General features: G+C 38.3%; 1 pseudogene; it reads right to left on the reverse strand.

Annotated features, from left to right (window-relative positions):
- Positions 1 to 1,683: 1,683 nt before the first annotated feature.
- On the reverse strand, positions 1,684 to 2,340 carry LOC109674431 (mitochondrial import inner membrane translocase subunit Tim10 B pseudogene; annotated as a pseudogene).
- Positions 2,341 to 9,757: the final 7,417 nt, after the last annotated feature.

The raw sequence follows: 9,757 nt of genomic DNA on the forward strand, positions 1-9,757 counted from the left end.
GTTGTTTTACTTGCATTTATATTTCCCAAGGAGAGAATTTCATTGAATACACATGATGCTACTCTGTAGGGAAGTTCCAGGTCAGCAATTTTTACCTTTCTAACAAACTATTCAAGAGACAGAAGCTAAATAAGACAAAATCCCTTTCTCAGTAAGTGACTGCATACAGGATGGACCTTGGGTATGTTCTGGATTCTTGCTTCCTTGTGTGTTAAATGGAGATAACACCTCATAGTTTTGTGGCAAAAATTAAGATAAAACATGACACCTATTAACTTCAGAACCTATACAAAGTGGGTGTGGGTGCTCAGTAAATAGGATTTTGAGATGCAGTCTGCTGTAGTAACAAGAATATGGACCTTCAAGTCAAATCTTCATTTTTCTTTTTTCTTTTTCTTATTTAGAGACAGGATCTCTATATGTAGCTCAGGCTTGTCTGGCACTTGCAGTGTAGCCCAGGATGGCCTTGAACTCATGATCTTCTGCCTCAGACTCCCAAGTGTTGGGACTATAGGTGTGAAGCACCATACCTTCCTCCCAGATATGCATTTTAATACAGGATCTGCTACCTGAGGATTTCAACTTTCTCTCTATGGGAGAGAACATTTGTTTTGTAGATAATTGAAAGGAGTTGTTTTATTATTATTGGAGCCAATGTCTAGGAGCTGTAATTCCTCTAAAAAGTAGCAACCTGACAGAGGTAGTTCAAAGTAGTATGGGATTCAATGCAGTAAATTAACTGTTATAGCCACTTGGAGAGGGAATGGATCAGGAACTCATAAAGGGTATGCATAGGTAGTGGGAGCTTGATTGAAGTTGGAGATGATAAATATTTGGGAGCATTCATTATATAACTTTTTTAATAGTTTGAGTGGAGGAACAGAGGAAAACAGAATGATACAGAAAGGATGCCAAGGATGGTAAGAAAAAGTGGAGTGACATGTCATTCAGAATGCTGAACACAGAAGTAACCCCTACAAAGGAAGGTCAATAATGAGAAAAGAACAGAGAAGTTGGAATCAGAAGTCACAGAACAGATACAATAAGAAGATGGGAAGATGGAATAAGGGATTTTAGACAAGCAGTGAAACATTAAAGAGGTCCCACATATTTCTCTGTATCCTTTTCTTCCATAACTATTCACTTCTCCCTTGGATTTCTCTTCCTGAAGTTTGACTGCATCATAATTTCCTCCTCTATGTTGTCCTTGAAGACAAGAACACAAACCCTTCTTTGCTTAAAGGTTTTACTGGTAATCCTAGGAAACACATGGATAGTAACAACCTGGGAAAATGGTTGAAATTATAGAAAAAATTCTTACAAGTTTCCTATCTGTTCTGCAGTTAATGATGTTCTAGGAAGTGGTGCCTAAAACCTTTTTCTTTTTTACTTTGTTGTTCTAAATATCATTTTCATCCCCTAGATTCAAAACAATTATTTTTTTGTAAAACATAATCCAGGAAAAAAGAAGTTACGAGCCAATGCATTCTAGGCCCTTTAAGTTAGACAGACTCAAGGCCATCCTGACAGAGCTCTCTTTTTCTCCATCATCTGAGCAGGAACAAATTTCCCACTGCTATTACCAACTTTAAAACTGTACCGACAAACCAGCTTTAACCAGATGTTTGGGAATTCTGAAATTTTTCTTCTACATATAGAAGGCGATTTCTCAGCTGCCAGGGCTGGAGCCAGCAGAGATGCACTAAATGACAGAACAAAGAATGGCACCAATAAAGTGGACAAAGGTTCCCTGCCCAGAATGTAAACCACATAGAGTAAAATGTGGGTTTATTGGCTCCAGGAAAAAGAGCAACAGTACCCAGCTTTCAAGAGACCCCTCAGTCTCTGTACAAGGTTCATCAAGCCCAAAGTCCACTGGGTTCTTCAATCTGAGGGTCCATCTTGCACCTTCCCTCTAGAGGGTGGGGATGGCTAGCTGCCTCATGGCGAGACTTTGGGCTGTTCCGCAGCAACACCTGGCACAGCTGAGGCAGCCTCGTAGTCTGCGATGTGGCGCTGCACCAGGGCAGGCATGAGCTGCATGTAAGCGGCCATGAGGCGGTGGTTGGAATGGATCAGCTTCCCAGCACAGCTATGCAGAAAAGCCTCCTCCTCAGCGTCCAGAGCTCGGTGGTGCAGGCTGGACACACAGCGCTGGAAACAGAGTTCTGTCATCCGGTTGTTGACCAACAGGAAGTCTCACAACACAGCCCGTTGCTCCCAGATTTGCTTCTCGGGATCTTGCGATGTGTACTTGGTAGACAGAGGAACGTCTGGCCCTGAAGCAATTTAGCTCTCACTCACGTTTCTCAGTTGCTGTTGCTGCTGCTCCATCATGCTAAGAGCCTTCATTTGGTATTTTAGGAGACTATGTTGACCAATAAAAGTTGTATCTTCTTAGATAATGTGACATAGACTGACAGTGAACCTTATCTTCACTTGACTTTTTGAGGTGATATTACCAGGGACTGTCATTGGGTATTGGCTAGACACATGAAACTCTCAGTGACTGTTTCATATCACTTCAAAATAGCCGTATGGATGGACATAGACATCCATACAATAGACATTGTCTCTTTCCTGTCACCCACAAAGGATTACTGCCACATCATGAAAAGAACATTTGGGGCTTTAATTTTAACTGCAGGCCTCTCCATGGTGGCTCAGATGTATCCTTTGAAATGTGACAGAACTGAGTTCACACTGCAGCCACTTCACCTCTGTGATGCATTAAAAGGTATAATCTAACTGAAATGTAAATCACTGTTCTTGAAAACAAATTATCAGTGGAGATAGCAGGGCTGCTGAGTAGCTCTAAGCTTCAGAGACCCATCCCAGACCTATTTTTTTCAGGTCCAAATTGCAGCTCCTCTGTTATCAAGGGTAATGGGGGCAGCTGAGGCACACTGATTACAAGGTGATGGTAAACAGTGCTTTTAAACACAACGCCCGCATAGAACGCACACTAATCAGCTGAATTCACAAGGAGACACAGGAGGGAAAGGTGTCTTCCCAAGTGCTGTGGTTCAATTCATCCCCATATGACACGCATTCCACCCATTGTTAAGAGTTTTTATACCGTAACAGTCATCACCGACTAGTGTCAAATCCTGATTAGTGCATTGGGGAAAAAGACATAAATTAGTTTTGTTTTGGTTCATGACTTTGTGAACACTTGTTGCTGGTATTTTATTATTTTACTCATTTAAGTGATATTTGAGATTTTAAGGAGTTGATGGAGAGAGAGGAATTAATCGAATCTCTCTTTGACTTCTCTTTCCCCTTGGTACAAGGTGGTAAGGAATCAGAGTTCCATTTCTAGGATGGAAGGATATCTAAAAAGTATTCCAAATCTTGAACTGCTGTGCTTGCTCAACTGAATCAGTATATCTAGCTTGTCAAATTCTAACTCTGAACAACAGGCCCAAGCTTATCATAAGCAAATGTATAGACTTGATGGGTGTGTGGCTTACTGACTAAGACAGGACAAGAGTCTTCTGGGTGGACTTGTTTCCAGTAGAATTACTTATATAATATTTGCACCATCAGAGAGAATACCATTTATAGCTTATTTTCCCCATATTTAAATAGATCCTCAGACAAAAATAGTTATTTTGTATGTACTCCTTAGAGGAATTATCTCAAAATATGCAGATCAAATACCTTGCCTTCCCTTAAGTTCTTAATATCACAAGTTCTTAAAATGTTAAGAATTTGAACTGGGGTGCTCTGTTCCATTTGTTAAGATTCCAGTTCCAAAGTCTGCAATAATATGGCTTTATTGTTGACCTTCTCAACATCACTTTTTACTCACCCTACAAAGGCTCAGTACAAGCTACCCTAGTTATCAGCAAATCCCTTTTCCCTTTCTCTCTTTCTTTCTTTCTCTCTCTTTCATTCTTCTTTCCTTCCTTCCTTTTCTTCTTCCTTCATTCCTCCCTTCATCCCTCACTCCCTCCCTCTACTTCCTCCCTCCCTCCCTCCCTTCCTTATTTCTTTTCCTTTCTTTTTCTGTTTTTGGCAGTATTGGGGTTTTTAACTTAAGGCCTCACACTTGCTAGGCTATTACTTTACAACCTGAGCCACACCACCAGTTACTTTTCAGATAGGGTCTTGTATTTTTTGTCTGGAGATGGCCTTAGACTGAGATTCTGCTATGTATGCCTACCTCATAAAAGGGATTATAGGTATAGACATTTGCCTATAGTCCAATTGAATCCATCTAACTACCCATCCATCCATCCAACAATCATTTACTAAAGAGTGTATGCCCCCTGCTATGAGTGAGAGCTAACATTAAATAATCAAGTTTAGTGGGAGAGGACAAAATGGAGGAAATTAAAAACAACAAATCCAGACTTAATTCATTGCAGTAAGTATGGTGGTACAAGATTGTGTTCAAGACAGTGATAGCACGCATGGCCATCCCTGCTTGGTTATTGGAGACTTTATTGTAGTTGCTTCAATAGGTCACTGCTCATGACACTGAACAGTTATTCTCACAGTTCCTGAGTGTCTACTGATCCTTCAAGTATGGCATATGGATCAATTAATGTGGGATATTCAAACTTTGCAAAGGCTCCATCTGTAGCAAAGCCTCATTTCTGAAACTTCTAAATTCACCAAATATGGAGGGAATGAACAACTTTGGTGTGAACCACTTCAGGTCTTATAGGTTAATGATAGCCTCTACCATGAACATGACACCTACCTGTGCACCTTGCACTCAACCAGGGCAGCAGCAGAATCATGGTCCTGAGCTGCCTAACAGGGTTTCCAAAAAAATTAGGTAGGAAATCAGGAAGGCAGGCAAAAAAGAAATAGGAAATAGCCAGAATCCTAACTTGAAAGCTCTTCTCCTCCTTGACCTCAATGAAGTGTTTATTTCCTTGAATTTAAGTTCTTTAGGCTGATTGGAAGAAATTAATCTAAGTTATTTCTCACATTCTAGCTACTCAAATGCACTATTTGCAAAGAAATTTCTGGAAGGTTCTAGCACTTCAGTGATGTATTTGATGGGAAGATTTGAAATATGTATAGAAGAAGATTAGGTGAGCATGACACTGCTGCTTACAAGTACCCTTTCTTATTTTATATGATCTGTAGGGTCTTCTTAGTGAATAACAGCAATGGTCTGTGTTTTTAAAAATTTGAATGTGTGAGCATTTTCTTTCTTTGTGATATAAGCATTGTTGATTCCACTCTTCATGCTAGGAGTTATTATTGGATAATAGCTTGGATTTCTTATTTTGAATCCTGCTGTCTGTAACCTGTAGAAGAGAAATGGTATAAGAGATGAGGTATAATTAGATTTCCTCCTGATGTATTTTATTCTTTGTTGCAGAATAAGATATGACATAAGTTCTGTATGTGGGGGCTGGTGATAATTAAATGGCAATTCTGTGTAACTATTTTTAAAAGTATTAAAGCAATTGAACATTAACACATCAGAGATCATAGCATAACTAGCATCTCTGGAGCCACAGCCTCTTCATCTGAGAGTGTTCCAGCTGTCTTAGCAGAAAAAAGAAATCACTTGTATCGAACTGTGGCTTATTTGGATCAGTGCTTTTAATTACATTTTTAAAACTGCTGTATTATTTTGATTAAATGATATGTAAGTAAATTTTACACTATTGTTTTCCTAGACTTACAAATTGGGTGTCTACATGATGAGTTGCTCAAATCCACTTATGAGGATGAAAGAAGTTGCTACTTGAGGACATGTATGGGTACAGTCATTCACCAAGACCACCCCAAGAACAGAGGCATGCATGTCCATCTTGTTTATAAAAAGATGGTATTTGACATAGGGAATTGCAATAGTAGGCAAAATCTCACTGTTTTTACTTTCTGATGTTTTCAAATTTGGGCATTTATGTCCCTCAAGACTGGAGATTTCTGGCTGCCGGTGTCACACCTGTAATCCTAGCTACTTGGGAGGCAGAGATCAGGAGGATTATGATTCAAAGCCAGCCCAGGCATGGACTGGGTTCATGAGATTCTATCTCAAAAATACCAACACAAGAAAGAGCTGACAGAGTGGCTTAGGTGCTAAAGCACCTGCCTAGCAAGTGTGAGGCCCTGAGTTCAAGCCCCAGTTTTGTCAAAATAAATAAATAAAAATGACTAGAGGCTGATTTTCATTAAATCAGTCTACTATAAACTTTAATTTATAAATTATAAACATCACAGTAGGGATGAACAATAAATAATAGAAAAATAAAGCAATTAAAGCAATATACTGCCAAAAATTCTTCAAAACATATGAATTGTTTATTTCTATAATTTTCCATTTTATGTTTTCAAAACACAGTTGATTATGGACAATTGAAATCAGAAATGTCCATCAGACAAGTGCAGTTTTAAGTATTCTATTAGTGTCAATTTCTTTCACAAATATAATTTATGATTTCAAAGTATATTTTGGAATGGATTTTCAAAAACCTCAAATAAAAGGCTCTGAAATGTTTCATCCAGTTGCTATTTTTATCCTTAGCACTAATGGTTCCCCCTTCTCCACAATTTAAGATGTTTTAAAAGTATCAAGTTTGTCTTGTAATGATCAAAGTATTCAGTATTGTACCGAAATGAAAGATAGCTTCTGTTTCATTGCAGATTCAATTCAGTCACAAAGGCAGCTGATAGCACAAATTTGTAACAAATTAAGCAATTCAAGAAGCTATATTAATGAATGCAAGGAAACACAAGAATCATTTGTGTAAGTAGAGTTGAAAAGTACACCTGTTGTTTCCAGTCTAGGAAATAATCACATATCTAGACCATAGGATAAGCCTTGCTTTCTTAATTCATGTCCTTTACAAAACAACCCTTCATTGTTACTTTGCATATGGAGAGGGCTTGCAAATGGTAGGGGCAACAGGAAATGAGGGTGAGGGAGTCCTTTAGTGCAACCCAATACTCTGACAGGTGCCACTTTTAGACATTTTAATTGATCTAATTTGTCAGTTATACCTGTAAATCACACTGTTATCATCCCTGAACCAGGAATGAAAGCCAGAAATTGTCATGGACTAAAGATAACAGACTGAGTCTCCAAAAGGACTAGCGTATAGATTTACTGGCTTAGTTACACAACAGTGCATTAGATTGAAATTAGATAACTGGAAAAATCCAAATTACATGGAGGCCTCTTGTTTCTTTATATCGCATTGACAGGAAACACGGTTTAATATTCTACTGCAGGCAAATTTGGATATATATATGCTAAGATGTGTGATTGTATGTGTGTATGTAAAACAGAAGAAAACTTTTGAAGTTGTAAATGGTCCCCTGTTTTGGTATGATCCACAGTACTGCCATACAGGATACAGGAAATCTAAGACTTGTCCAAAGTCTTGCTAAAAAGTAACACTGTGTGTCTGGTTACAGAATTGTCCAGTTTCTGAACCATGGACAAAGACAGGCAAACAATATTAATGGATGAAGAACAGAGAGGCATTTGAAGGTTGTGGATTTCGAGAGTGGCTCAGCTTGGGTGGTGGTGTGTGCAGAGCTTCTGCTTTTCCTAAATCCTTCATGAATCACACAGGAATAGCTAACCCTCTGAAGTCCTTGAACTGTGATACTGCTAAGTGTGCTTAGGAATTAAGAATACAGTCAGCAGAAAGTCTATCACAAAAAACATTCAAACTTCCTTTGCTCAGCATAAAAACAAACATAGACTGTCTTTTTAAGTTCACTGTTCACTGGGTTCACTGTTACTCTTAGTCCACAATGTTGACTAGTCCTTGTGTCCACCAATGTAGATGCACTCCCACTGACATCATCATGAAGCAATAATTAGGTAGCTAAAGCTTCATCATTTAGGTTTCAGTTACCTGCAATAAACTGTGGTCTGAAAATACTAAATGGAAAATTATGGAAAAAAGCTATTCATAAGTTTTAAATATTTTATTAGAATATATTGTTTTAATTGTATTTTGCCATACTGGTCATCTCTACTGTGCCTGACTTACAAATTAAACTTCATTATAGGTACATGTATATAGGAAAAACATATATTTTTATAGGATTCAGCACCGTGTTAATCAGTTTTTGTTCCCATAACAAAATGCCTGAGGCAGGCAATGTTAAGAGGAAAAGAGATTTCTTAAGATCACAATTTGGAAGGTTGACGGTCCAAGCACCATAGTGTGGACCCTAGCATGCCCCACTGTAGTTTCAGCACCTCATGGTGGATCGCAATGGCAGGAGTGACTATGAAAGGAAGAAACCTTTCTCTAAACAGGAAGCCAGAGAAGGACTGGGGTCCCTCAGTCCCTTCCAAGAATCTGCCAACAACTGATATGAGGACCTGTCATTTGGCCCTACCTATTAAAGGTCTTAAAGGTCCCACTGCTTCCCAACTGCCAACCTCCTCTGTGGGAGGCAGGGGACAAACCAAAAACCATGTCCAAACCATAGCAGGTACTGTCTGTGGTCTCATCCTTAGGATAAAAGGGGACGAATGCAGAATTAGCACTATGCTGGCTGACTCTTCAAGAAAGGAGGTCAAGCCCAACAGTTTTTTCATTTCAATTTTGTGATTTCCTATCTGAAGCAGATTATTTAATCAGTGTTTCATCAGCATCAGTAAGAGTTATAGTTAACAGAATGAAATCTGGGTAAAATTATTAAATATTACAAAGTATTGTGCTGTGATCACACTTAACAACGCCTGTTGCCTGGAGAAAATGTCAGCATAACTGGTGTATGAGGAATGGCTCAATTTGTGTCAAGTAAAAGACACATGAAAGATGTTCTTTTGATTGAATTTGAACTTGCAGTTATCATCTTGTCATGTTATCATTTGTTTCTTTAATCCCTAACTTAAGTAGCAAAATTTTATGTTTAGAGTTTTCCTTTATTTAAGACAAGTTAACTGAATTTATAAACCAGTTAAGAGCCTCTCACAAGAATAATAAAAGATTATGAGGTAAGAAACTATGAGAGATGATGTTAAAATTTATGAAAAAAATCTACTAATAGGTAATCTTCAGATGAAGATTTGTAACCTTTTAGGTGTACAGGTCTGTACAATAAATTGGTTAAACTATCTCCCCCAAAGTGAAACATGCTTTATTATACAATATTTTATATCTGGCAATTGAGTCGTATCATACTCAGCATATTAAAATAAGGTGGAGTGAGAAGCAGCCCAGTTGTAGTCCTGGAGATCTCACTTGTACTGACATCATTCAGAGACAAAGTCAACAGGAAGATAGTAGTATTCTACTGTAGAAAGGCCACCAAAGAGTCACATGCCTAAGAAATGAAATGGGGATCGCCTTAGAGGAGTCAGCGGTATCAACCATGACTGCCTGGGAAGCAAAGACTTTAGTTTCTGTCAATAATTCCTTTCTTTCCTCTCTCTCTCTTTCTCTCTCCTTTCATCTCTCTCACTAATAAAATACATCCTTATGTGTATACACATAGCTATGTAAGTTTGTAGTTTCTCTTACTTTCCCAAATTGTGTGTGCTGGTGGTAGTTAAATTTTAATTTTTTTTCTGAAGATTACAGAATATCAAGGTTTGGTTATAACCCAGCAAAATGAAAAAGATACATATTCAGGAACTCTGCATTTGAAGTTGGGTAACTGACTACACTTTGTCTCTCTTGAGGAGGGGATGAGTGCATTTACATTTCTGTAAGTGGGAGTTCTATTAAGTGAGGAAAACTTTTTATTGGATGAGCTACTAAGGAAAGAAGAGTGCATATATAAGGCCACAAGTGAAACACCTTAGCTGGGCATG

Source organism: Castor canadensis, chromosome 12 (assembly GCF_047511655.1).
Source record: "Castor canadensis chromosome 12, mCasCan1.hap1v2, whole genome shotgun sequence".
Taxonomy (NCBI): domain Eukaryota; kingdom Metazoa; phylum Chordata; class Mammalia; order Rodentia; family Castoridae; genus Castor; species Castor canadensis.